General features: G+C 51.2%; 1 protein-coding gene across 4 annotated transcripts in view; it reads right to left on the minus strand.

Moving 5' to 3' along the window:
- Positions 1-10,283, minus strand: part of SHANK2 (SH3 and multiple ankyrin repeat domains 2) — a 285,486-nt gene extending 275,203 nt beyond the window's left edge. For all 4 annotated transcript variants that reach the window (XM_054171740.1, XM_054171739.1, XM_054171738.1 and 1 more), the window contains exon 1: positions 10,185-10,283. The gene's annotated coding sequence lies outside the window, so the exon portion shown is untranslated. The remainder of the gene's footprint in view (positions 1-10,184) is intronic.
- Positions 10,284-26,065: the final 15,782 nt, after the last annotated feature.

Genomic DNA, 26,065 nt, shown 5'->3' on the forward strand with positions numbered 1-26,065 from the left:
CAGAGCAAACAAAGCAAGTCTGTTCAGAGGGTTGAAATGGGAACAGGATCAGGAAAGCAGTTGGGGAAGCAGGGTAAGAGTTACTTCACTCATCAGGAGAGACCATAGCTGGGCAGATATTTAAAATTCAGAGCAGCAAGAGCTCCATGTGGACCTTTTGAGAACTAAATAGGAAGCCTCCAGCTGCTTGAACACTTGCTGAAATGAATGCACAGATTTGTGACTCTCTGGGCTTTTTATGCTCCACTACTCTCATCCTTTTTCTCCTCAGCAGTCTGAGCGTAACGGCTCCACCGCTTCTGCTTTGTGTGGCCTCAACCACGCCAGCTGCTTGGCAGCTTCACAGCACTCACTGCTGGCAACACAGCCCCAGAGTTCAGTTCCTCTCCAAATACAGGCCATGGACATACCCACTGGCCCTGCACATGCACCGAAGGCACCACAGCTCCCCAGTCCCACAGGCTGCCTCTCAAAGGCACGGAACAGACACAGGGGAAAGGCAGCATCAAGAGTCTGGGCAACAGAAGGTGCTAAAATGAGCCAAGTTAGCACAAAACCAGGGAGCTTCCATGTAGGTGCAAGGCACACAGATAGAAGTGATCCCTCACAGACACCCTTTCCCATCCAGGCACTGGATGGCTTCTTCCAGTCCCCTGGACTTGGAGAAGGAGGGAAGACAAGGTGCAAAATCATGATCAGGATCCCACAGCTACCTCCTATGTGACCTGTGGCCAGGTCTCCTCACTGCCCCAGACTGCTTCCTTGAGGGACTCTGCCTGGGTGTGTAACAGCAGAGACTAAACCAGGGCTGCTTTCACTTTTCCTACTTATGTGTGATGTTTATGACCCTACTTGGACCCCTGTCACAGCTGACTTGACTTTACTGGCCCCTTGTAAATCTGTCTCCAAAATCCTAAGCACATTAAGCAGTTGTCAGACCTCACATAGTGGTTTTGACTTAGCATGCAAACTGCAGATCTCTTAGCACCTGGGCAATGCACAATGTAAAAGAGCAGTGCAGGGGTTAAGAGTATAAGCAAAGCCCCTGCTGAAGCTCAGTGGCACACTTTGTTCTGTGGCCAACACAAGCCAAGCACCACTGGCCAGATGATGATTTGGAAGCAGAAAGGGGGAGGTGTGGTGCTAAAGGCTGAGTATATGAAGCAAACCTCTGTGAGAGCAAAAGCCAGGCATGTATAGATTTGATGCATGAAGTTTGATCAGCCTGAACAAAGGTGGAGCTCAATAACCCATAAGGGAACTCATAAGTCAAGGAGTTAATAAAAACAAGAACCTATCAGGACCTGCTTTAAACTGGGCAAGCACAGGAACAGGGAAAAAAATATCTTTGCCAAAGCAGTCCTGCAGAACTGCTCATCCAGCCTGTCACTGTGCTGCCTGACCCCAGAGAGTTCCCCAAGTACAGCAGCTACAGCAGGAACCCTCAGGGCAACAGCTTTCCAGATTCGCCTCCTCCTCTCATAAAGTGGGACAGCCACAAATCCAGAGCATGCCACTGCTGGCTGCTGGCTGCCCTAACAGATCACTTATGTGCTATAACCTTCATTAGAAGAGGCCCTTCAGGGAAAACACAGAGCAGCCAGCATCAGAAGAGCCTGCAAGATATTTAACTAGCAGTTGTATTACAGTTGGGCTGACAAGCACCTGGAGCAGAGCAAGGTTTAACTTGCAGGATGAAGGTTCTCCAGACCTCTGAGCCTGCCATCAGCAAGGGAGAACTCAAACAGGAGGAGGCCACACGAAGCAGCTTGTTCACCTGGCACTTCATGCAGTGATGCTCCTTAGCTGCTAACACAACTGCAGCACATGCAGTGCTCTGGCTGGATATTTAAGTCAAGCTAAGAATAAAATGCACACTGACAACAAGCTCTTTCCACCCCAAAAAGCACATCTGGATGCCTTGCTAATGGTTTGTGTGCAAACTGCTCACTGCCTGCAGTCAGGCTTTCCAACAGGAAATGTTTTGACCCCAAAAACACATGCCATGGCTTTCCTGGGAGTGAGCTTGTGAAGGAGGATATCACTGCAAACAGCTTCAATTCCAGAGTTCATGATAACAGAACAAATCAGACCCTAGAATCAGACCCTGAATTTTTGTTGCCTGCTCTTAGTAGGCTAAAATAAAATTAAAGAGTTCAGTTCTGGAAAGCAAAAAGCAAAAGGCTTCCTTCCTATGCTTATCCAAACAGCAAATGGCTATGTAATTAAAGTCAGAAGTACTGCTGCAAATTACAAGCAATCAGTGGTGGAAGCAGAATGTGTCAGCCACAGTTCATGGCTCATCATTATTTCATTTCCCCAGGACACCCAACACAGCCCAGGCTGCTCACACAGCCAGCAGGCTCTCACCTTGGCTGGCATTTGTCATGGGACTCAGCAGACCTGCCCAGCCTAAACAGGGCAACAGCTCTGCTCTTTTGGGGTGTGAGGAGATGGACAGCACCAAAGCAGATCCACAGAAAGACTTGTACCCATTTGTTATTCATTTATTTTACCTAGAACTGGATTTTGAGCCTAAACTCAAAGGAAAACCTACCCATGGTATGCACCAGCCAGAAGAGGGCTGCTTGCTCCACAGTGGTGATAGCTCTCTGTGGCTGGGACTTGGTCTTTTGCCACTGAAACGCTTGGACTGTCCTAAGTGCAGGAGGAAGGCTGTGCCCCTGTTACAGATCTGTTACAGATCACAGATCAGCAAGGCCAGCTGCAGCCTCTGCTTCTGGAGCACCCTCCTAAACCCAGCAATTTTAGTCAAAGACAGGAATTTATTAGCTCTCCTGGCTGAGCTATGGTGGCTGAGGGAAGGTGAAAGATGAAGTAATGAGAGAGAGGGAAGCTGGAGCCGTGGCTGAGCTCTGCCAGCAGAGCCACCCTGCTCAGAAGTTACCCAGGTGCCAGGTCTCACCTGCAGCTCCTGTGGTGGCAGCAACAGCTCAGCCCCTTCCCATTTGGATCAGGTCAGTGGCACTGTGCTGAGGCTGGGGTAGGAGGTCAGGGGTTTAGTGTTTGAGGGGGTTGGGGTTTCATGAAGAAAGGCTGAGGGCCCTTAGCCTAGGGAAGAGAAGGCAGAGGAGTCTCACCAATGCTGATCAATACTTACAGGAGGATGGGGCCAGGCTTTTCTCAGGGGTGCCCAGTGCCAGGGCAGGAGGTGACAGGCATGATCTTGAACACAGGAAGTTGCAGCTAGACATGAGAAGGAATTTCTTTACTTTGTGGGTGGTGGGGCACTGCAGCAGGCTGCCCAGAGAGGTGCTGGGGTCTCCAACCCTGGAGTCATTCAAAACCCACCTGGGCACCATCCTGTGTGACCTGCTGTGGGTGAAGCTGCTCTGGGGCAGGGGGCCTTGCCCTGGATGATCTGCAGAGGTCCATTCTGTGATTCCATGATTTTCCATTATCAGAAGAAATAAACTAGCTGGGGTAGCAGCAGGATTTGCAGGAAATGGACAATGCAGCAATGTGTGTGCACTGATTTGGTTAGGCTGCCATGGGAGATCAAACTCTCTTACTGAGAGCACTGCAACAGGCAGGACAATCACTGAAGAAATAAATGTGTGCTAATTCAGGCTCTGGTGAAGGTCCAGCAAGCAAACCACCACCCATACAGCCAGCTACAAAGGTTAAGAGCTGCATGACCTCAAGAAAAGACATCAGACCTAATTACTCTGACAGTGCCCAGGCCCTTCACTGAGAAAATCCCAAGCAAAACAATGAAAGGGAACACCACAGAAAACACAAGTTGTTAAATGCAAGTTGTCCAGCTTCCCCCAGATCCCAAGGACACATTTTGCTTGCTCCATTAGCACAGCCCAGGGAAAGATGCCCTTTGAAAGAGCAGCAGTGAACCTTTCCTCGCAGCAGACCTCAGGCTAAGCTCCTGCAGAGGGTTTGCCTCCCCAGGTGCAATTGCTTGATTCTAAAGGATCTGGGAGGTAGCTTCCTAATGCAGCCTTGCATTTGCTTGTGAAATGTGGAGAGCTGCAAGGGAGGCAGAGAGGAGATAAAACCACAAGAAAGCACAAGCCCCATGAGGTGCTGTAAGCACAGTTTGCAGTCAACAGTGCTTAGCAACCTGAGCAGGTGTAGCAAGGAACAAAACAATCCTAAGAATGGGATCATCTCCTCCTGTGTTGGAGTGTTGAGCAGGATCAGACTCACTGATCTCACAACACTTAAGGTGAACACAGCAGATGTGCTTTAACACAGCAGATACAGAGAGCAGAAGCAGATGCCAGGCATGTGTACTGACAGCATTGTCCTCTACAGAATCCCAGCATGCTGGGGGTGGAAGGGACCTCTGGAGAGCTAAAGCAGAGGCACCCACAGCAGCTTGCCCAGGACCACAATGGCCAGCTGGGGTTAGAAGCTATCCAGTGAAGGAGACTCCAAACCTCTCTGGAACCCTCACACCAAAGGAGTTTTCCCTCATGTTTAGGTGGAACCTCCTGGGTTCCAGTTTGAGCCCACTGCCCCTTGTCCTGTCCCTGGGCACCACTGCAAGTGAAGAGTTTTCTCTAGGATAGGATTCTCCCCTTTCCCTTATGGATACAGACAAGGTTCTGTGGCACTGGAAGCACAACACATGGAGGAATACAAAAGCTTTCCACAGCTTATCCTTCATCAGTCTTTGCACACTTGGAATAGCCACGTGCAAGCCAGGTATGAGGGTCACAATCTCAGTTCAAACCCACCACAGATCGATTCTGAGTGTCAGTAGCATCCCCCCATCCCCAGGGCAGTCTGCTCCCAGACAAACACAGCTCCTCTGCTAGAGGGATGGGAGAAAGGAGAGTGACACTGACAGATGGACCCAAATCTCCATGGAGCTCCCCAGTGAAACCCCATGCCAGTCACCCCAGTTATGCAACACTTCTTCACTTTTGCTGGAAATATGCTGAAATTTCCATGGCAAAATAATTACAGCAGGAAAACCAACACCAAACAAAAGAAACCAACCTCTGAGCAGGCAGCCTGGGAGATTTTATGCAAAGGACACTTGACTGCAGCTGTCTCCAGCAGAGCACCTGTGGGACAGAGCTGCGTGGTGCTGAGCTCTCCTCATGCAACACAGCACCTGTGTGAGAGCATGTCTGTGCCTGCATGCCGGTCCTGAGGCTGGTGCAGCAGTGCTGCACTGCCTTTGCTCTCTGTGGCAAAGCTGTTGTGCTGAGCTCTGGAACATCTGCACCCATCTGCCTCACCACGGTGCTGCTGCTTCTCCTTGCTGTGAAGAGTGGGACCCCAGCCCCAGGGAGCCCTGCCTGGCTTTTTGCTGCTGATGTGCCCAGCCAGACAGGACTGTGCTGCCACACATCACCACATTTAGCACCAAAGGACTGAGTTTAAGCTCTGCTGAGTGGGGCTCTGTGGAGAAGTGCAAGGCCTGTCCCAGCTCTGAATCACCACCCAGCAGGTCAGTGGAAGCTCAGTCACTAACCCCAGCAAAGCCTCTGAGCCAAGGGCAGAAACTCCTCACTCATACAATGTGTTGCAGTGAACAGAGCTACACCAGGCAGCAATTTGCACCTTTGTTTGGGTCTTCCACTAAGGATCTATTGCCCACAGCAGCAGCTATGATTTCCACAGGGCTTTACCAGCACTGCACCTCCACTCACGGTCTAAATAAACTCAGGGTCTTCAGTGTTCACAAGCTTGGCTCTGACTGGCACACAGAAAGTGTGACTGCAATTCAAGCAAGCACACACACCTTCCCCTAACCTTCAAAGCTGGGTCACCCTGCCCCTTGAAATGCTTTCTTCTTTGCTCTGAGGGTGCTGGGAGCCCTGGAGCAGGCTGCCCAGAGAGGTTGTGGAGCCTCCTTCTCTGGAGAGATTCCAGCCCCACCTGGACATAGGACAAAGGGCAATGGTTTTAAATTAGAGAAGAGGAGATGTGAGGAACAAGTGAGGGTGCTGGGACACTGGAACAGGTTGCCCAGGGAGGTGGCTGAGGCCCCATCCTTGAAGATATTCAAAGTCAGGCTGGACAGGGCTCTGGGCAACCTGACCTAGGGGAAGATGTCCCTGCTGACTGTAGCAGGGTTGGACCTTTGGAGGTGCCTTCCAACCCAACCTATCATTCTGTGACACTGTGGCCCTGGGCACCCTGCTGTGGGTGACCCTGCTTTAGCAGGGAGGTTGGACTGGGTGATCTCCAGAACTCCCTTCCATCCTCCACCATGGGATGGATTCTGGTGCTCTGGTAACAGCTCATTCCCTTCCTTGCTTTCCTCTGCCTCTGCACAGCCTGGTTAGTCTTCCCATGTCCCCTAGCTTTGTTCTCCACAAATGTGTGTGTTTAACCTACAAACAGCAGCGAGTAACAGCACACTAAGAAAATGTATCCTCCAAAGAGAAGGTACAGAAGAAGTCCTACACACCTACAGAAAGGCACTCAGGTCCTACAGGTCACTCACCCAGCTCTACAAATATGTGGAGAACTGACCTGTGCTGGCAAAAATCAATGTTAATCAGCCCCCAAGCAGTGCAGGGCCACGAAGCCTGTCCAGGCAGCTCCTGTATTCAAATACTCACACAGGGTCGTTGCAACCTCTGTTTGAGTAACCTTTGCCTTGGGAAACACTACTTTGAGTCAAGTGCAATGAAACCCTGCATACTCTAGGATGAGAACTTGCAGCTCATCACACAGCAGGAGCAGTCCAGCCCTCCATGGCCTAGCTGACACACAGACACCTGAGCCCCTGAGAAAACAAGTCAGGTTCCACCTTGAGTTCACCAAGTGCATGACTTAAATAAACCCCTGAAACACAAAGACCCAGGGGCCAGAAGGGGACACAGTGCCATGTACCTGCCCTGTTCTTACAGCCTCTGCCTCAGCAGCACTCACCCAGCAGAGGCTTTCTGAACACAACCACTTCTGTTCCCAGTGCCTGCACTACAGGAACTGCTCCAGACATCCTGAGAGTCCTCTTGCTGCTGAAGCCTTACATGAGGGATGCAATTCAGTGCTGAGACTTGAAAGGTGATGTCTCCACTTCTCTCCAAGCTCAAGTCTATTCCTTTCCTCAACATCTCAAACCATACACCCAAATGCCTTCAGCCAGGGGTCTGTGCTACAACACTGGTCACCTCTGTTCATCCTTTACTGAGTCAAGGAGCCAGTTCCAACCTGTTGGAATTGTTGCTTGCTGAAGGACAGCCAGCCTGTGACAGTGCCTCTGAGCAGAGTCCTGGAGCCACACTCTACCCTTCCTGCTTGCAAAACTTAGGTCAGGATAATCCCAGAGTTCAAAGGATGAGAACATTTAACTCCAGCTTCATCCTCTGGCTGCTCTGGCTCTAGGACAGCTCTGCAAGGAGATCCATCCCACTCCTTCCACCCACACCCAGCCCTCAGTGACAGCTGCCCTGCTTTCTCTGTCCTGCACTTGCCAGGCCTGAAGGTTTTCACAGCCTCTGCTTCTTACTGCCTGCCACATTTCTGTTGAGAAAGGGAGAGAGCTTTCAGCAAAGACTCTGGGAGGTCTCAGCTGCCTCATGGCATGGTCACCACTGCCTTTTGCAGCAGCAATCTCCACAGCAGCTCTGGAATGCAAGCCAGTAAATAAGGAAGGAAACAGGGCAGTTAAAGATTTGCTTTCTTGGCAAGAGATAGAACAGGTGTGAATGCTCTGCTCCTCACTTAAGCTTTACCTCCTGCTGCAACAACCTTCCTACACCCCTGCTGAACCAACCCAACGCTGCTGGCAGCTTCTTTTCAGAGTCATGTCAGCAGAACTAAGCCAACACTGTGGTGGAACTAAAAGTTGGGTGAAGCATGACCTCTGCATGCTGCTCTGGTCTTGAGTTTAAATGTCCCCCACAAAAATCTTGTACCTTACTCACACCTGGTTTGGGGATTGTTGGCACTGCACTGGCCTGGGATGCAAGAGAAACAAACAGAGGTTCCCAGTGCAGAGGAAAGTCAGCTGCTTACACAGCTGTGTTTTCACTGGGCTTGGAACACAGCTGCTCTTAGGCCACCACCTGCTCTTCTCCTTTAAGCATTTTGCAAAGGATGGATCACCTTACTGATGCTCTTCAGTAACCCTGGAGCAACCCTGGAGGCAGCACATCCCATCATGGCCCAAGAAATCAGGATAACCTTGGCAGTGGAAGGGAAGTCCATGAAGAGCTCCTTTCAAGCCTTCCACTGAGTTTTAGATGTTTCCAAGAGTGACAATACCAACACTCTCTCCATCTACCTCTGAGCAGCTGCACCCAGGGAGCACAGACAATCCTGCTGGTGCTCATCTGACTAAACAACTGCTCAGTGCACCCAGAACACTTCTGAACCGGGTCAGTGACTCTTCTGAAAGCATCACAACTCAGAGAGGCTGCCAGGACCTTGCCACACTCTGTCCTGTTTCAGAAAGCCTGGATTAAAGGTGTGTCCCCATTGCCAGACAGTCATCCACATCCCAAAAGCAGAGCAGGGATTTACACCACCCCCTGGAGAGGGGCAGGTGTGCTTCCAGCAAAACACCTCCTGCTGCTGCTGCTGCTGGGCAGGAGAGCTGGGGCTTGGATGTCAATAAATGTGAACATCCTGAATACCCTCCTGTGCATGGCACTTTGGGCTGGGCACTGATCTGCCACAGAATAAAACTCCTTAGCCTGTGAATAAATTGTAGCCAAAGAGTCAGCACCCATTTCCTGCTGCAAGTCTGCTGCTGGGAGCTGGGAGCTGCTGAACTGCTCCATCCATGTCAGATCCTCCCCTGGGCTATTTTTTGAGGCAGTGGTCTTTGGAGACCTTGGCATCTTTTCTTCCATGTGGCATTCAAAGGCTGCTTCACAGTGCCTGCTCTCTGCACCAGCATGTGTGATTCTGCAGGCAGCTCTGAGGTGGCATAGCTGGCTGCTGACACCAGCTGAGGATCTCAAAGCACATCAAATAAACACTTTTGCTCCTCAAACGTTTTTCCACAGGTTTTGAAGTCTAAAACTTTCAGGTTGCTTTATTCATTTCCCAGCTGAGTGATGAGCCAAGCAGCATCCACACTGACACACACACAAAACCACAACCAAACACAGAACTTCCCAAACCTGCCTGCAAAGGCACAAAGGGCAGAGTGAAAAGCAGAGATTGTTGAATGCCAGGTTCTTTCCTGATAACATTTCCCAATATTTGTTTAGAGGGAAGCTTTGCTCTCAGGTAAACACTGTGCTGATGGCAAGGTGCAGCAGGCTCTGCTGCTTCACACTGCAGGAGCACTTGAAAGGAAAAAAAGGGGGAAAAAAGAGCTGTTCTTTTCTCCTCTGAAGCTTCTTCATCAGATAGAAGCATGGAAGGTTCAGTTCAGCTGTACAGGCAGTGCTGGTGGCGTGTGCAGAGCACAGATAAGGCTGCAGCTGCAGGCTGGTCAGCTGGCACACAGAGGACAGACGTTCAGGGTGGCACATGGTGACTGGCAGCAGCAATGGCAGCTGCAGGAAACCTCAGAGCCAAGGTCAGGCTGCAGGAGGAGTGTGATGGCTGCCCCTCTGCCAGCAGCACTCAGCCCTCACACACAATCATTTTGGTTGGAAGAGACCTTTCAGATCACCCCAGCACTGCCAGGTCACCACCAAACCGTGTCCCTCAGCACCACATCTCCGGGCTCTGAAACCCCCTCCAGTGATGGGGACTCTGCCACTGCCTGGGCAGCCTGGGCCAGGCTTTTTCAACCATTTCAGGGAAGAAATTGTTCCTCATGTCCAACTTAAACATCCACTGGTGAACCTGAGGCCATTTCCTCTTATCCTGTTGATTGTTCCTTGGGAGAAGAGACCGACCCTGGCTCCAGCCTCCTTTCAGGGAGTTGTAGAGAGCCTCTCAGCCTCCTCCTCTCCAAACACCCCCAGGTCCCTCAGCTGTTCCTCACCAGCCCCATTCTCCTGACCCTTCACCAACTTAGTTGCCCTGCTCTAGACCTGCTCCAGCCCCTCAATGTCCTTCTTGGAGCAAGGTGCCCAAAACTGAATCCAAGATTCAAGGTGCAGCCCAAGTTGCAACTACAGAGGACAGCACTGGAGGATCTCAGACCTACAGCTGAGGGAAAGGAAACAGAAAAACCAGCACCCTTGGGTATGGGGCACAAGGCCAGGAGGGATATTTAGTGTCAGCCCTGAGATGGCTCTTCCCTCCCCCAAGAAGCCTGCCCCACTGTGTGACCTCACCTCATGTCCTAGAGCCAAGTCATTTGCACAGTGGCTGGCACCTCAGAGGTGACCCTGCAGACCACTCGTCCCTCCTGCTGGGCTTGGGCTTTCTGATGGATCCAAGCAGATGTAAGAGGGCTGCAAGTGAGAAATGGGACAAGGGTTACATTTCTGTGCCTTGTTGACCTCCCAAGCAGGTTTCAGGCTCATCTGAGAAGACAATGGTGAGCAGTGCCCAGCCTTCCTCCTGGAAGCTGCTCAGATCTTCCCTTCTCCAGACAAAGAGTCACCAGAGCACTCCCCACCTTCCCTCAGAGTAAATTCCCTCTGTGTGTAGCTGGATGTTAGCTCCACCACTGTATTTCCATCACGACTGCATCCTCATCACAGCTCTCAGGTTTTGCTGGGCACTTGCTAAGTCAGCAACATGTAGTGAAGCCAGAAGCTTGTGTGCACTGTGGCTCTGAGGTGGCAAACGATGAGCTGGGGCTAAGCACAGTGGTGGCCCCAAAACCTAAACCAGAGACTGCTAGAAGCCAAGCACAGCAGTGCAATGGTTTCAGTCAGGTTTATACAGCAACTCCTTCCACGTGCAGCAACAGCTTCAGAAGAAGGATGGCACAGGTCCTGAACATCACAGCTACAGCTCTGCTAGCAAACAAAATGAGCCAGGGATTGTTGATGTGGCTCAGCTGCCTGCCCCCTCGCCAGCATGGATTTTGTCTGCTCACCCCAGACTGCAGAGAGGCAGTGAAGGGGCACAACCCAGATGCTCAGAGACCCCAGACTCCATTCCCAGCAGCCAGACGGCTCACTGCTGCTCTGTTCTGCAGAGCAACCAAGCTCAGGAACGTGGGAAGGAGCCATGCTGTGCCCTTTGGCCCTGGGGATGGAGAGCAGCCACTGGCCTGGTTTATGTAATTGTGAAGGGATGGTCTCTGGTGCCCCTGAGAAGGTGCTGGCACAACACTTCCTGCATCACTCAGCATCCCCTCATTAAGCATCCTATTGCTCAACCATGCAGAGCTATGAGATCCCCACAGCACAATGGCCTCTTCCCCACGTGCTACCAGAGACCCCTACACAAAAAGGGGGAGAAATGCTGGAGTGCCACACTGGGGGCACTGCTCCCATGTGCTGCTCCCCACCAGGAGGACACAGTGGCCTAGCTAAGGTCTAAAAACTCAGCTGGTTTCAAAAAGAATAACAAGGAGGGTTGTTGTTGGGGGGAGGTTGGGGTATTTTTAAGTGAGAGATCATACTCTCTTTATTTCTAAGGCAGAAACCTGTGAGAAATAATGTTGAGCACAGAACACAGCTGCCACAGCTCAGACAGCAGCCAGAGCTGCATGCCCAGAGTGCCACAGCAAAGAAAATCAAAATGCTGCTTCAAATGCAATGGGAACTTCACTCTGGTCCACAGCCTGCCTTGTGCCTTCTCTCACCATTTACAACTCAGTCTTCATTTGCATGTTGTACACTTACTTCCCCTCCTCCCTGAAGGGAAAAAGCCAGGTAAAAGCTGCTGCCTTGAATCATCAGCAACAGCAGCACCCTGTGTGTGCTCCTGAGGGCTCCAGCATGTGCCTCTCTAGCCAGCAGCACGCTGCACGCCAGCAGCAAGCAGTGTTGGCAGCACTGGGGAGAGTCCTGGTTTCAGAGGCTGGGAAAGCTTTCAGATAGGGATAGCCCTTCCAGCCCATGGCATCTGATCCAAAGCAACCCTCTCTGCTGGCTCGCAGGCTCACTGACTTGAGGGCAGCCTATCAGAGCAAGAGCTGAGCTCCAGGCAGATGATGCACACCAGGGGCTCATTTCAGAGCCCAGGGGTTTAACATGGACTACATCTCATCTGCTTGTTCTGAAAGATAGAGCACCTGTGACAAATGCACACTCTCAGAGATGTCAGCAACAATCACCTCCACAACCAAGCAAGAACCCAAGATTTTTTTCCTCTCAGCATCTCTGCCACCAAGCAAAGACACTTGTGTCAACTGCTGGCAAAGAGCCTGGGTCGTATCCTTGCCTACTGTCTGCTCCACGCAGAGACTCACAGCCTGACCTTTCAGTCCAGACACAAAGCTCTGTGCTAGGCAAACTGAAATGCAGGCTCAGCCACACTCTCCCCACACACACCACTGTTTTCTCCTAGCCTCCCTGTATTTCTCAGCATCTGCAGGTTCTGTGCACAGGAACAGGTACTTCCCTGAAATCCCTGGAATGTGTCAGCTGTTCACAAGTGATCCCAACAAGACCAGTGCTGGCAAGTTGAGTCTAAGTCTATGCCATGGCAAGACTGTTCATTTTTACTTGAGAGCCAGGGAGGTTTTTATGGAAAGGTGCAGAGTGAAGAAAGAACCTGGCCAGGAAGAAAACAAGGAACTGAAAAATGCCCAGCACTGAATTTTAGAAGCACTGCTGGGCCCTGGCTGCACTGACAACTGCAGAAAGCAAACTGCTCTGCTGAAAGGAGTTTGCCTTCCCAGAGGTCTTGGCTTGCGAGTTCCAGGTGCTTCTTCCAGAGCAGGCAGGGAGATTAGATTCCAAACCCCGTTGATTTTAGCATGACTGTGTTTTTCTGAAGGTAATGGCATGCAAATCATTATGCATGCATTTACATTTTTGATTAGGACAAGATTGAGAAGCTAGGAAACAGAGCAACCATCCTCCTGTAGGTCTCAGCAAAGGCTTTTCACATATGCAGGAGATATGAATAACCAACACAGAAGGAAGGAGCAAAGCTCAAACCCAAGTATTAAGAGGCTAGAGATAAATAACTTGTCTCCACCACCCTCAGCACAGAGTTCACCCTAGCCAAGCTGCACATTCTTTAATTAATGGGAAACTAGTTTGCTGGAAGACCCAGGTGGGGCTAGGGCTCCGAGGGGCTCCCCTAGGAACGGCGACCAGTCACCAAACCTCCCACCCTAGCAGCCTGCCCTCAGAAGCAGGGAAATTGAAGTCTGCCAAGGAAACTTAAGAATGAAATCTGATCAGGCCCTGGGAGTCTCTTGCATAATTCAGTTCCTCTTCTTTGGACTGCTCTTGGCTGCTCTGGAGAAGGAGCACCACACCTCCCAGCCTTCCACCTTCCTCACATGCTGGGTAGCTTACAGGCGCATCTGAAAGGGCTAAAGCTGCAGGACCAGGTCCTGCTCCAGGGATGCAGTGCAAGGTGGAGGAGGACTACTTCTGGGATACAAACTACTCAGAAAGTGCCTGTGGCTGGCAGGCTCAAGCAGCCTGCAGAGAAAGAGAGCCAGGGCTATTTCGGAGTGGGGGGCTAAGAAGTACCCCAGGGGTTACAGCATCTGAGACGTTTGTATGCCAAAGGAAAACAAAAAGCTTGAACAACCTCAGCTGAGAGACACAGAAGCACAAGTGTGGGGGGAAAGAGACAAGCTGGGATGGAGGCAGGGGATAATCAACCTGCAGAAATTAAAAGCTATTTTTCTGGACCTAGCAGCAGGGGGACACATGAGTGCTCGGGGATAAAACAGGAGCTCTCAAAAGACCCAGCCAGAATCAATGCAAAGAATTTCTCAGATGGCCCTGACTCTCAGCTGCCCCTTCAGGGCTTTTCATTCTAGTTCACAGCAAAGCACCTGGAAAAGGTGTGCAGAAACAATGCTGTGTTTGGCCAGCCTTCAAGCCTGGCTCCTGAAATTCAGCTGCTCCTTTTTTCAACTTAATTCTTCTAAACCATCAGACCAGCAGTGGCCAGAGACAAAATACCAAAGCTGCACTGTAGGTTGGAGGTGCTGCAGGCAACCACTGCAAGTGCTTGGGTGGTGTTTACACCTGGGGTAGGTATGTGCCACCGAATCCAGGACAGGGAAAAGCGTTGCCTCTACTCAGCAAGGACCTTTTCAGGCCCTTTTGTCTCCTTCTACAAGAGCAGGAGTGCTTCTCCTGACTAGGATCTGGCTAACCTGCTCACCCCCTGCTCCTGTTTCCAGGAGGCCAACTGGGACTTCAGTGTCTTGAAGCTCTGAAATGCATGTAGGTGGTCTCTTCAAAACTCACTACATTTCAGAGCTGCTGAAGACCTCCACTCACATCCATAGCCAGGCCAGGAAACTCTCCCAGTTGTATCCAGCAGCAGACCCAGAGATTTAACAGCCAGCAGTGCACCACTGGGAGCTGCAGCTTCTAAACAGAACAGAAACCAGGGAAGAGTGGTTCCATACTTGAACTCAAGGTTTCTTGCTATTATGTCCAAGCCAGTGGCTGTGGAAGTGCTCCCAGTTGCTCCCTGCAGACAGGAGGTGTTGATTAGCACCTTGCTGAGCTGAAAGACCATGCTCCAGGCAGACCAGGCAACAGCCACTGCTGCTTCACCGAGGTCCTCCCTCAGGTACAGCAGTGCTGAGCGCTCTGTGGTTTGTTCCACAAGGACAAGCAGGTTAAGGCCATGCTGTGCTAGGTGATGCAGGTGCATGACAAGAGACTGGGGGGGACAGTGCTGTTTATTGATTCTCATTCTTCACAACCACAGGCAATTAGGCAATCACAAGTTGAGTTCAGACAGGTCCACGGGACATCTAAGCCACTCACCAGCCCACAACCTTCTGTGAAGCAACATAGCGTGCCACAACAAACACAAGACACCTAAAGATACAGCTGCAGACCTCAGGAAGAGCGTGGGAATGATGTAAAAAGCATTACCAGTTCTCATCTCTGCCCTGAAGTCCTTCTTCAAATAAAACACCAAAAGAAAAGCTGCCTAATAAAACCCACAAAGGCCTTCCACTAATTATATTTCTATTCACAAGAGAGATGAGGCACTGTAAAAGCTACATTAAAGTCTCACCCTGCTGAATTACATTTCAGCCTAGTTACCTCCCCAGACTTTGATTATTTTAATGTGTTATTGTGTTTTTAATATAAGCAAAGCAGAGCCAGGCCATTTCACAGTGAAGTCACCACCTTGATCCACGAATAGCTTTAAACAAAGATATCACTTGTTTTTGAGGACTTTCCCCACCCCCCACCCCCCTCCACCCTGACAAAGCCTCCCTTCAACCAGGCAGGTTATGCTGAAGTTTAACAGAGCCAAGACCACAGGAAAGGAGACAAGGAAGATCTAACAAAGGAAAGAAAAACTCAAAGAATGTAAAATCTTTCAGAAGAACAAACTCACTGACGTGCTGCTTGCAGGGATGTTTTGTCATTTCCAGACTATAGACCAGGGCCTGTTACAGAGATGTTTCAGCAGCATGCCAGCAGCTCACCGGCAGCTCACTGAATTTCCCACTGCTTCCACTACTCCACGGGGCCCTCAGGAAGCACTTTATTCATACTCCGATCCTTTCCCCCTCTCTTACCTTATCCTGCTGCTCCCCGGCACACAAACAGCGTGAGGGGAAGATCGCCCTACGTCAAGGAGGACTGAGCAGACCCCCACCCCTCACACACGCCCCTTGCACCATCCTGTGCAACGCGGCGGGTCTCGCTCATACCCCCACCCGCCCCCGCTACTCAGCGCCGGGTCCACCTGCCCGCACCCGGCCTGGCCAGCCCGCGCCGCCCCCACCCCTGCCCCCCTCCTCACGGCCGCATGGCCCCCTCCTCCCCACCCTGGCAGCCCCAAACGTGCCGCTTGACCGCTCCCCGCAGCCCCAGCCGGCAGCGAAGCCAGGACGGTGCCCATCAGCTCCCGCCCCTGCCCGCCGGCCGCCACCGCCCGCCCCGCCGAGCGAACCCAACTCCACCGCCAAAGTGAAGGTGCTGTCGGGCAGAGCCAAGCTGCCTGCGGGCAGCTGCACGGCTTTCCAGGGGGTTCCCTTGCTGAACATCCCCTCCAACACTCCTCGCCCCCCGGGCACATCCGGATGGGCAGAACGGATCCCCGGGAACCGCCTCCAGCAGGGCGATACCCCATGGCCGCCACTGCCCCCACACGCACCCCCCGGGCCGTGCCTACCTGCGGCGGGACGGGGCGGAAAGCGGTGAAGGGGCGGCGAGAGCAGCGTTCCCCTCGCACCCGCCTGCTGCCACCGCCGCCCGGGCTCGGCGGCACCGGTGCAGGCAGGAGGGAGGGGAAGGGGGGGCCGGACCGGGGGGCCGCCCCCCGCACTCAGGCCGCTCCCTCCTCGCTGTCCGGCCTGGCCCGGCCCCGGTTGCCGCTGCGGGATACTTGCATTTTCGCTGGGGCTGGGTCAATCGCCGGGGTCCGGAGAGCTGTCCGGCAGCTCAGCCACCTCCGCTCTCTGCATGCCCGAATTCCTTCGGCTTCTCTGTTCTGGTCTGGTTGTGTTCTTCCTCCCTCCCGTCTCCGCTTCGGCCCCTGACAGCGCTGAGAGGATGCAGCCCAACACGGCTCGACGGGTCGGAGGCAGCCAGCCGAGAGACTCTGCCGGGAGCCCCGAGTCGCAGAACCACGCAGCGGCAGACTCGGCAGCCAGCTGGGCTGAGTATCGCAGCCGACGCGAAACTTCCCCTGGCACCTACAGGATCTCCTACAGGAACGGAAGGTGTCAGGCGCAGCCCATGAGCAGACCCAAGCGTGGGGTGGGCGCGGGGACCAGAAAGCTGAAGCTCAGGGGAAATTCATCCTGCGTGGAGCTGTCGCCCCACGAGGAGAGCGCGGGGCTGGAGCAGGTGCAGGGAAGGACCGCGAGGCTGGGGAAGGGTCTGGGGAACAGGGCTAATGAGGAGCAGCTGAGAGAGCTGGGGTTGGTTACACTGGAGAAGAGGCGGCTGCGGGGAGACCTCGTTGCTCTCTACAGCTCCCTGAGAGAAAGTTGGAGTGAAGCGGGGACTGGGCTCTTCTCCCAAGACACAAGCAACAGGACAAGAGGAATCAGCCTCAGGTTGCACCAGGAGAGGTTTAGCTTGGACGTGAGGAACAATTTCTCACCTGAAAGAGTGGTCAAGCCCTGGAAGTGGCTGCCGAGGGCAGTGCTGGAGTTCTCATCTCTGGATGGATTTCAAAGCCCTGCAGCTGTAGTGCTGAGGGACAGGGTTTAGTGGTGACCTGGCCAGCGCTGGGCTGGAGTTGGTGATCTTAAAGATCTCTTTCAGCCAAAACCATGCTGTGATTCTGTGAGACGTGGACATGCAGCAGGAGGCACACAGGCAGTGTATGGGGCTTGCTGGTCTCCTGCTGCTCCCGTTTCTCCTCATCCTCCCAGGCATCACACACCTGCAGCCAGGGGGCAGCTACAGCTCGAGAGGTAACCCCAAACGTACCCCAGTTTGCCTGGCACGGGCTGAACCTCCAACACTCATTTCAGTCCAGGATCACTGCTAAGTCACTGAAAGGATTGGGGGACACGAGAGCCGTTGTTTGAGTCCTTGATGGATGCAACAAAGTTAGGACCAGTACTTGGTGAAACACTGGTCTAAAACTGCTGTCTCTTTGACCCTAAACGACACCAGTTTCAAATCAGTAATGCCACAGCGTGAATATCAAGCTACCACGCACAAAAACATGGATGTTAGACCACCTTGAAGGAGTCAGCCTTTAGGCACAGTGCCACACTGGCCCTCACCAATGCTTCTCACCCCGTTGGGGTTTTTTTTCCCCTGTGGAAGCCGTTTCAAAGTATATAGAACACCAAATGTCATTATCGTTAGCAAGGCAGTTCTGAGCTCTCTGAACTGCTTTGTGGAGTCACAAAGCTTTTTACTCTGGTAGCTCTCAAATGGCTCTTTTTAAACACCAAACGCCCTTGGAAAGGGGAATATTCCTTAATACAAATGGAGCAACTTTGTTGCCTCATAAATATTGATGAAGGTTGCGCCGCATGCCGTGGAAGCAAGGGGCCGGGCGCACAGGCGCAGGCACCGGCGGAGTTCAGACGTCGTTCTCCGAGCAGGGTGCGAGCCTTTGGTGATACACAGAGGCCTTTCCTCTTCGGCAGCACGTTGGGAACTGCCCGGGACTCAAAATGTAACATTGTTAAAGGAAATTAAAAGCAAACACAGCCAGCCCAGAAGCAAGCTGAGCAAACAAACAAACAAACAAAAGGAAGGCGATTGGGCTGCAGTGGGGAAGTCCTCTTCTAAGCTGCTGCACCCATCCCTACACTGTGCTCTTTAAATTTTTAAGCATCTGAACATTTGTTCTGTCAGTCGAGAAAAAATGGACTTACTTAAACTCATGTTAGGTCCCCGGGGGATATCATGGGAAAATAGGACAGCAGTGCTAAGTAGAAAAACTCCATCTACAGCATCTTTTACAATTAAAAACCTCCAAACCAGCAAACAGCAACAAAAGAAAAAGCCCAAACCCAAACCACCAGTGAAAAGTGTTTCCTTCCTGTTAATGCTGCAGTAACTCAGTGTGGGAATCCAGTGACCAGCGTGCCAAAAGTGCAAGTGCAAATTGCTTTCATCAGTGGCAGTAGCTGGGAGCTGCTCTGCATGAAGTGCATCATTCTGTATTTCTGCTGGCATCTCACCAACACCTGCTAACAAATTACAAACAGAAAGTCCCAAAGCGCAATCAAATTGCCCTCTCTTGGTCATAGCTAAGGTGCAAGGGAAGCTGGGCGTCCTTCAAGGACAGCGAAATACTGATGGAGGCCACAGGAAAGCACAAACGAATTTCTGTCCCCCGGTTTTTCAGCTGTGATGTCTGAAACCTCAGCTGGCAGAGCTTTAGCTGCAACCAAATGCACTTCCAGTGTCTGCTTTTTACACTCTCCCTTTAAAATAAAATCAAATCATGATGACCTTCAGCTGAGTGAGAGCTAAGAAATCTGGGTCAAAGAAGCTACTCCCAACTATATGCCTTGGAAAGAACTTGGAAAGCTGGGACATGATACCAGGAAATCTTGCCTGCAAGAAGTTATCCTTCCTGCTGAAGGGAAGCACAGCAGGAGCAAGGCTCTGGACCTCATGGAAATGTCATAACTCTGCAGCCTTGGGGAGCTGCCTTCCGTGGGTGCTCCTGGCCATTCTTCACTTTAGGCTGGAGAAGTGACTGGCTGAAGCCTGAGAGGGTTGTGTGGGATGAACCCCATGCTTCTCATTGGCAGCAAAGGAAGCTTCAAGGACTTCTGAACTTCTGATTGTTTTAGATTAATGACCTGGGGTTAGTGCAGTTGGGTAATTCTGAATGCGAGTTCAAGCGTTAGGCTTCAGTACAAGATGCTTAAAACCCCAATCAAGCAGAGCCTGCATGGAGTTGAATTACAAGCATCCAGGTTAGGACTGAAGCAACAGCATTAGCAATTAGCACTTCTCTGCTTCAAAAAGGGTCCAGTTGCATCAACTAGCTAACTGTACTTGGGATTGGTTTGCACTTAAACAGGGAGAAACTGAATGAAATCCAACAAGGGCAAGTGTAGAGTCTTGCACCCGGGAAAGAACAACCCCATGGAGCAGTACAGGTGGGGGACTGAGCTGCTGGAGAGCGGTGAAGGGGAAAAGGACCTGGGGGGCCTGGTGGATGGGAGGTTGACCATGATCTAGCAATGTGCTCTTGTGGCCAAGAAGGCCAGTGCCAGTCTGGGGTGGATTAGAAGGGCTGTGGCTAGTAGGTCAGAGAGATTCTCCTCCCCCCCTCTACTCTGCCCTGGTGAGGCTGCATCTGAAGTATTGTGTCCAGTTCTGGGCCCCTCAGTTCAAGAAGGACCTCAGGGAACTGCTTGAAAGAGTCCAGGGCAGAGCCACAAAAATGATGAAGGCAGTGGAAGGTCTTCCTCATGAGGAGAGCCTGAGAGAGCTGAGGGCTCTGGAGCTTGGAGAGGAGGAGCCTGAGGGTGACCTCATTGCTGTTGATAAAGCTGTGCAGGATGAGTGCCCAGAGACTGGGGCCAGGCTCTGCTGGGTGATGCCCAATGCCAGCACAAGGGGCAGTGGTGAAGCTGAAGCAGAGGAAGTTCCATGGAAACAGGAGGAAACATTTTTTCCCTGTGAGGGTGACAGAACACTGGAACAGGCTGCCCAGGAGGGTTGTGGCATCTCCCTCTCTGGTGATATTCAAAACCCATCTGGATGCATTCCTGTGTGACCTGCTCTAGGCGACCCTGCTCTGTGGGGCGGTTGGACTGGAAGATCTTTCAAGGTCCCTTCCAGCTCCTAACATTCTGTGAAGCCCAGACAAAGCCCTTTCATGGCCAGATGAACTCTCAGGTAACTCTGATGAACGTATTTGCTTACAGACAAGACCTCAAACCCCTCACTCTCCTCAACAATCCCACCCCTGAGCTCTTTCTGTGTGAGAGGTTTTGCCACCTTGACCCCTTTTTGTTCTTTGCTTCCATACTTCTTCAGGAGCTGTTTCCCTCCTCCTATTTATCAGCTGGCCTTAATCAGGCAGCTTATTAAACCAATATAAAGTTAAATTAATGCAGAATTGGTATTATTTTTTTTCCCTGGGTGTGTGAATAGGTTTTTCAGCAGCTCTCCTTGTCCTTCAAGAATAATAAAAAGTCATTAAAAGCTGCAGTCAGGCACAGGCCTGGGAGAAGCTGTGTGAGGCACATTGTGTACGTCCTGATGCAAGATGATTGTGCCCTTTAAAATAATAAGGCACTTAAATACAAATACTTTGTGTCAATTTTCAAGAGCTTCCTTGCACTCCAAGATGAAATACTCCTTTTAATTAACAACTGATAAAGAAATGGATCTGCTCCTTTTCCATCAGAGGTAAATTACCATTGAGTCATTTGTTGCAAGTTTCTTGCAATTAAAAAGGAGAGGGGGAGAAAAAAAGAAACCCAACAAAAGAGAGTCTTCCCTAACTTCCCCTCCTTACCTCCTTCATGCTGAAGGAAATAATTATCCTATAAATGACTGTACAAGCAAAAATTATTCTTATGTAGCAAATATTAAATAATAAATGGTCTAATTATCTTGTCTCAGAGGCTGGAAGGGCTTTCTTTTTTCCTGCTGATAGATTTGTGATCTGTAATATGCAGGTTCTGATTTCAGTGGCTAATTCGTTTCCTCCTCAGGCTCATGCACAGTGGCACCGTTACACAACAGTCTCATTTCTGGCCTCAGCTGTGCCTGGCCTGTCAAGAGCATCACACATGAGAGTGACCTCCCAGGCCATCCCAGCACCCACTGGCCAGACCCCCGGAGGCAGGGAGGGGAAGTGCCTGCAGGATAAGCGAGCAGCAGCCCCTAAGTACCTAGAGCCAGCTCACAGAATTGTTTGAGTCGGAAGGGACCTTCAGAGGTTTCCTAGAGCGAACCCCCTGCAGCCGGCAGGGACAGCTGCAACTAGAGCAGGTTGCTCAGAGCCCCAGACAACCTGAGCTGGGATGGTTGCAGGGATGGGGCAGCTCCCACCTCTCTGGGAAGTGTTTCACCACCTCCATTGTAACAAAATTCTTCCTGAAGTCAACAGCCGATTTTCCACGGTGGTTCTCACAGGCAAAACTCCTCCTCCAGGTCAGGCTGCAGAGAATCAGGGAGAGCAGTGACACACACTGGAGGTAATTCCTGTTCCCCACTCCGTAGCACATCTGTCTTGAGGAATTAACATAACAGACCAGCAAGGTTAATTATGTTGGCATCCATAATTACCTCACCCTTACACCAAGCCTAACTGTAGGATATTTGAAATTCACAGGTGCTTGAATTGCTGGAGCCATTTGAAATCACAATTGGCCATGCACAAAGTGAGTGCAGGGGTGGGGGGTCAGGGGGGGAAGCCAAGAACAGTTTGGGGCTGATGGTCCAAAGTTGGCAATGCAGCTCTCAGGACCAAACACACACACACACACCCCAGGCTCAAGAGAATGCACACTGTATGTTCTGGCTGACCCTGCTGGTGCCTTAGCAGATGTGGGAAACACTAAATACAGGTTCAAAGTGAATTTTGCAAGCTGTGCTCTGCATTTTGCCTCTGCCTATGGGTATTTGTGGGTGGGGATTGGGGGGTGCTTGCTTACCTGCTTTGCTGAAGACAAGGTCAAAGTGTGAGGGGCATTTCCATTTCACAGATTCACTGAGTGGCAGGGGCTGGAAGGGACCTCTGGAGAGCATCTAGTCCAACGCCCCTGCTAAAGCAGCTTCACCTCCATCAGGTTGCACAAGACCACATCCAGGAAGGTTTTGATCATCTCCAGAGAAGGAGACTCCAAACCTCTCTGGGCAGCTTATTGCAGTGCTCTGTCACCCCCACAGTAAAGAAGCTTTCCCTCATGTCCATATGGAGCTTCCTGTGTCACACTTTGTGTCCATTGTCCCTTGCCCTGTTGCTGGGCACCGCATCTGCAGATGTGCAAAGAGCTGCGCAGTCAGCACAGCACTTTCTGAAGATACCGAGGAGGGGGGAATGTCAAGAGAAGCGTGGTGTGGTGTTTTTAATGCTTTTGGAGTGATTTCAAGCACCTTCAGATGAGGAGCATTTCTAGCCAGTGCCCTCCTGCTCCCTCATCACACCGCAGCTAATCAGCTGTAGGCCATCCTGCTGCTAGCTCGGGCAACAAACCACTCGTGACTTCAGCAGATGTTCTGCTTTCCCTGCCAGGAGGAAGGGTTACTAACAGTTTGTTTCATGTTCTGCTGCTTTGTCTCAAAACTTAGTCCTCAGGACCAGGAATAGGTGAGGTTCAACCACTCAGAGCCAGAAGTACCCACCTACTGAGGCTGCTGCTGGCTTTACAGTTACCCAGGAAGATTCTTTTACAGAGTTCAGTTCTTCAAACTGGGGCTTACATAGACCCCAGGTCTCCAGAAGCAGGAACTGACTGAGGTTTGTTGTTAGCAGACAGAGTTCATCAAAACCAGGAGGGCTTTTGGCACTCCAGCCAGCATGTCTCACCCAAGTGAGGTGGTTGCTCAGCAAGGGGAGGAGATGCTGGCTGGTAAACAATCTTGTCTTGTGCAGGTATCCAACCTGTGAGCAAGCAAAGCACTGCACTCTTCAGCACTCACTAGCCAGCACCTCAGGGAGAGCTGAGCCACCTATGTAAAGCAGAGCAGAGGCATTATTGTCTTTAGGGTCAACACTGAAATGTCTTCACAACTCTTGGTTTGGTTTAGACCTAATTTTCCAAGTTCACAAATACCTTCAGTGCATTCCCACAGAAGTTCTTTTTCCTTGTGGAGCTGTTGAGGTAAAAAGTAGAGATTAAGAAACTCACTGTGTTAGTCACAGTGGATGGAGAATTCATGAATCCTGCTTCTTGCTGCATCCAAGCTGTGCTCCCTCCTAGTCTGGAGCTCCTGATCTGCAGTTAAGGCCACAAGGTGTTAGATAAGCTTAGGGTTTATTGCCTCTCTGTCTCCTGCAAGCTGTAAATCTGTTTTAAGTCTGAAACATGTGAATACTGCCACATCCCAGAGACCCAGGGCAAACACAAAGGAGAGAAAACACCTTCTGGGTTTTTTTTCCTCTCTCAGTTTTCTGGTTTGCCTTGCTGGCTGGGTGCCTTCACTCCTTCCTCTGAACCAACAGCACAGCAGTTGGTAGCAAGTCACTGAGCAAGAGTGCTGGCTGCTGAGTATAAAGGTTGGCTCCAATGCACCTCTTTTACTCCTGATATCAGCTGTGGAGGAATCTGCAGGTGGATACACACCTGAGCTGAGGGCAGGGAACCTCACATGTGTTAAAATCAGCTAATTGGCTCCTTCTGGATGTTTCTTGGACACCTGCAGGGATGGGGACTCCACCACCTCCCTGGGCAGCCTCTGCCAGCCAGTGCCTGACCACTCTTGCAGCAAAGAAATTGTTCCTAATATCCAGCCTAACACCACCCTCCCACCCCTCCCCGGGGCAATTTAAGGCCATTTGCTCTCCTCCTGTCACTTGTTATTAGGGAGAAGAAGCCAACTCCCAGCACTTGGTTAAAAGAGGTGGAAACTGCACTCCTCCTTGGATGCAAACCACCCTTCCTTCAGAGAGACCTTCTTCCATCGTGGTATTTTTAGAGGTTTGGTTTTTTTTTTCCATTTTAAATCATTGATGGAAAATGCTAATATTAATTAGTGCTTAATTGATAATTAGTATTTAAACTGAATTTTGGGTACTAGGATGTTAGAGACAAGGTAAATGATTGCAGTGGGGTTTTTTCAGGGATAGGAAAAAGCTTCAGGTTTAGTTTAATTCTTAATTTTCTGTGGCAGGTGGCTGTGAGGATAGGAAACAGAAGGCTGGCTGAGGACAACGTGGTCCTCACCTACTTTGGAGGATGCCATCGTCCTCAGCTAATTCAGAGCAAGGTAACATTTATAGCCTCCTGTGGGAATGGATTCACAGAACACAAACCCTTGGGGTTACAAGTGCAGGCAATTCCTGACTGGTTTTGTTTGCCTGTTTTACCCCAAATCTCATGTTTTGGGGTTCTTTTGAGTGAGGAGGCAGCTTACTGTTAGCTACTCCACACATTCCTCTGTACCTGACTCACCCCCAGCTCAAACTGATCCTTGAGGTCCCTTCCAACCCTAACAACTCTATGATTCTGTGATCTTTTCCTATTGCTCTCAGAGGCAATAAACTGATCCTCACATCAGGGAGGACAGAAGCCAACCTGAGCATGTCAGTAGGCAGATGATTGCTGGGTGCCAGAAGTCCAGCAGCGTGCCAGAAGCCCATCAAAATCCCCTGCTGGCTGCGCTACACAGCAGCACACCTCACCTGCTGAGAGCCCACCTTGGTCCAGCAGCTGCTTACAGAAACAGGCACAAGGGAGAGGCAGGCCCCAGGCTTTTGCAAATCATGTTGCTCTTCCTGTAAAAAAAACAACCACCCAGGAGGTCAGTTCTGCCTCACAAGGGTCCCTCCAAAACCCACAGCCCGACACACCTCCACGGGGATTACACTTTGTGCCTCTCTACCCAGTGGCACAAGTTAACAGCATAACTTCATGGCAGTCATTGTGTAGCCTCTATGGGCTTGTCACTGAGCATTTACAGAGCCTCGTTTGCAATGCTGAAAATCCCCCTGGATCCTGGGAATAAGGTGGAGTGAGGCAGTGGTGGAGCAGACCCAGCAGTCACACCTGGGATGCTCCAGCCTCCAACTACTGTGAATTACACCCAAAGTATTGCACCATCAGCTTCCTGCTGGCTCAGGGGATGTGCCTGGGAAGCACTCTGCATTCACAGCCCTCCTGCCTGCCCAGGTGGCCTGGGGTATAACTTCTACCACCTGTCTAAAGGCAGTGCAGCAGCAGAGCAACAGCACAGCACGACGCTGCTGCTCCTGCTCACCCAGGCATTTGGAAACTAAAGCAACTCCTGCTTGACTTCACAGGCAATGTGGTCTGAAAGCAGAAGGGAAGCAGGAGAGAGGAGAACAATGTAGCTCTGCTCTGATGGCTGCTCCTGCTATAAAACATACATAACCCCTCTGCAATCTCATACAGTTTTTATCCCTCTCAAAAAAAATAATAGATCATTCTGTTGTATGGATTTGCTCCTGCTGGATGGAACAGGATGGTTTCTGTCCCTGTAGGAAGGCACTCAGTCACCTAAGGAGCCTCAGCTGCGGAAGAAATGGGCCCTGACATGGTTCCCAGCCATGTCTGCGTGAAGCAAACCATTTCATAACAGGCAGGCACAGAGCAACCCATCCCGAGCATTCTCCCTGGTTCCCAGGTGAAGGCAGGCTGGCCACAGCTCTTGTCACCGTGGAGTGTGCTCTGCAGGAAGATCTGAGCAGGCAACTGTCACAACCCAAATGCTCATGGAGAAAAATAACCATCATTTCCAAGCCAAAGGTCTGGCCATGGTGTAAGTCACCCAAAGGGCACAAAGCAGCCACTTGCTGCTGTGCCAACAAGGGAAGCACCACCCCCAGCACAGTCCTGAATGCAGGGACACAGTTTCAGGAACTCTCCCAGGCAGAGGATGCTCCATGCCACCCCTCCAAAGTAATTACAGCACAATGGTTCCCTTCAGAGCTCTTGAAATCCAGCTGGTTAGATATTTTTAAGCAACGTTAGGCTTTGGTTTTTAACACCACTTTAAAGACAGCTTTAACTCTGCAC

The sequence above is a fragment of the Dryobates pubescens genome, chromosome 22 (assembly GCF_014839835.1).
Source record: "Dryobates pubescens isolate bDryPub1 chromosome 22, bDryPub1.pri, whole genome shotgun sequence".
In the NCBI taxonomy this organism is placed as follows: domain Eukaryota; kingdom Metazoa; phylum Chordata; class Aves; order Piciformes; family Picidae; genus Dryobates; species Dryobates pubescens.